Here is a 2,680-nt window from a genome sequence, read left to right as displayed (position 1 = left end):
TGGTCCTTGCACTGACTCACTCAGGTAGAGAAGGATGGACACTTGGTTTAGATAGAGGCAAGTGAACTTGCTTAGAAGTGCAATAGGACACAGGTGATCCAGGTGGTGGAGAAGAGGTGATGAACTCTAGAGATCAGCTAGGGCCCCATCACAAAGGGCTCTAAATGCCAAGCTGAGAAGCTGATACTTGATTATCAGGGAGATGGGAAGCCATGGAAGATCTCCGAGCACAGGAGAGAGTCACCTCTGAATATTAGAGAGATCTCAGAGAGCTGAGATTGATGCAAAAGAAGAAATGGACTAAGAGAACAGAGGGATGGAGAAATGGGCCATACCTTGGCTATTCAATATGGTGGCCATGAGGCACATGTCCTGTTGAGATTTGAACTATAGCTCATGGAAAGTGAGGTGTGCTCTGAATGTAAACCCCCACCATACACGAGCAATCACTCACTAGAGTAAGAAGTGACTCTTTTTCTCTCTCCCCACCCCCAGCACTATAAAGTGAACCCAAAGTTTTTCTAATATTATGCTACACCTCTGAATATTTTTATTTATTTATTTATGAATTTATTTTTATTTTGAGACAGGGTCTCGCTAAGTTGCTGAGGGCCTTAAACTTATGATCCTCCTGCCTCAGCCTCCCAAGTTCCTGGGATGACAGGGGATTGCTCTGGCCCCTGGCTTTCCTGTTTCTTTTAATGTGACTACTACAAAATGCTCAAGTATGTTTATGTCTCCTGTTTGTGTCCCAAATTATATCTCTCTTTTTTTGTGGTTGTTGTTGTTGTTTTTCTTTTTGCAGAGGGTTGCTGTGAATTGAATTCAGGAGCACTCAACGACTGAACCCCATCCCCAGTCCTATTATGTATTTTATTTAGAAACAGGGTCTCACTGACTTGATTACTGCCTTGCTTTTGCTGAGGCTGTCTTTGAACTGATGATCCTCCTGCCTTAGCCTCCTGAGTCACTGGGATGACAGGTATGCACCACACCAAGTTTTTACTCATCAGATAGCAGTCTTCTTGGAGGAAGCAGGTGCTAACTCTCATGATGAAAGTAAGTATTACTTCCTGAAGTGATGTCATTGTGGGCTACATAAGCCAGCATTCCTGTGGTGTTCACACCATGACCAGCACTGTAATAAATGTCACTTGTCTCATCTCCACAGACCAGAAGGATAGGCACTGACTGTCTCTGCATTTCCAAAAAGCCACAGAGACCAAGAGACTAAAGACAGGCCAGGAGCAAAGACAGGGACCAGGCTAGTAGAGCAGCCACCCCCAGCCTGGTGCCTGGGCAATGGCACCTCATGAACCCATCCTCACTGCCGTGCTGGCGTTTGAGCTTTTAGGGGTCAGAGATGTGTGAGGGCTCCAGCTCCTTCTATTCACGGTGCTCCTGGTCATTACATGCTGACCCTCCTGGGCAACCTGCTCATTATCACCCTGACCTTGGCCGACCACTGCCTGCGCACTCCTATGTACTACTTCCTGTGCCATTTCTCCCTGCTGGGGGTGGGGTTCACGTCCACGGTCACCCTGCAGATGCTGGCCCACATCCTCTCTGGTCACAGAAACATTGCCCGTGACAGGGGCTTTATGCAAACGGGGCTCTACTTCATCCTGAGCACAGTGGAGTCCTTGCTGCTGGCTGTTATGTCTGGTGACCAGTACCTGGCCATCTGCCACCCGCTGCACTATCCCACTCTCATGACGCCCCGGGTGTGCAGCTGGCTGGTGCTGGCCTGCTGGGTCACCAGCGACTTTGTCCTTGGGGTGCTGTGTGCCTGGATGTTCTTCCTGAATTTCTGCAGTCCCCGAATCCTCAACCACTTCTTTTGTGACAGCACCCCCTTGCTGGAGCTGGTGTGTGATGACACCAGGATTCTGCAGCTGGTCAGCTTCCTGGTGGCCATGTGCACCCTGGTCAGCACTGTGCTGGTGACAGTTTTGTCATACTGCTGCATCATTCACACTGTTCTGCACCTGCCTGTATCTGGGGGCCACAACAAGGTCCTCTCTACCTGTTTCTCCCACATGCTGGTGGTGTTGCTCAGCTACGGGAGCTGCATATTCATGTACCTGAAGCCCACGCAAACTGGGCAACTGACCCTCAACAAAGAAGTGGCTTTCTTCAACACCATAGTGTCACCCATGCTGAATCCCTTCATCTACTGCTTCAGGAATGATTTGGTCCAGAAAGCCAGCAGGGATGTGCTGCTCAGGGGGAGAGTGCTTTCTTCTCAGATATTCCGAGGGAAAGCTTTCCAATGCTCTGCTGCTAAGCACGGCACAGTGGCACACACCTGTGATCCCAGTGACTGTGGAGGCTGAGGCTGGAGGATTGCAAATTTGAGGCCAGCCTCAGTAACTTAGTGAGGCCATAAGCAATTTAGCAAGATGTTGTCTCAAAAGAAAGAGGAAGAGGAGGAAGACGAGGAGGAGGAGGAGGAGGAAGAGAAGACGAAGCTCTATTTCTTTTGGTTTCATTTTATTTTATTTTTCAATGAGCATGAAGACTATTTTACTAGAGTGAAGAAAAAAATATTAGTTCAAATATCTGCTGGGGGGCTGGGAATGTGACTTAGAGTTCTCCTGGCATGCAGGTTCAAATCACTAAGCACAAAAAAGAAACAAATAAATAAATAAAATTATCAAAAATAAAGAAGGAAAAGAAA

At 47.9% G+C, this 2,680-nt stretch overlaps 1 pseudogene; it reads left to right on the top strand.

The window, feature by feature from the left end:
* Nucleotides 1-1,302: 1,302 nt before the first annotated feature.
* LOC107160884 lies at nucleotides 1,303-2,518 on the top strand (annotated as a pseudogene).
* Nucleotides 2,519-2,680: the final 162 nt, after the last annotated feature.

This window comes from Marmota marmota, unplaced genomic scaffold (assembly GCF_001458135.2).
Source record: "Marmota marmota marmota unplaced genomic scaffold, marMar, whole genome shotgun sequence".
NCBI lineage: Eukaryota > Metazoa > Chordata > Mammalia > Rodentia > Sciuridae > Marmota > Marmota marmota.
The sequence above is the reverse complement of the archived record's forward strand: the minus strand, read 5'-3'. Positions and strand labels throughout refer to the sequence as shown.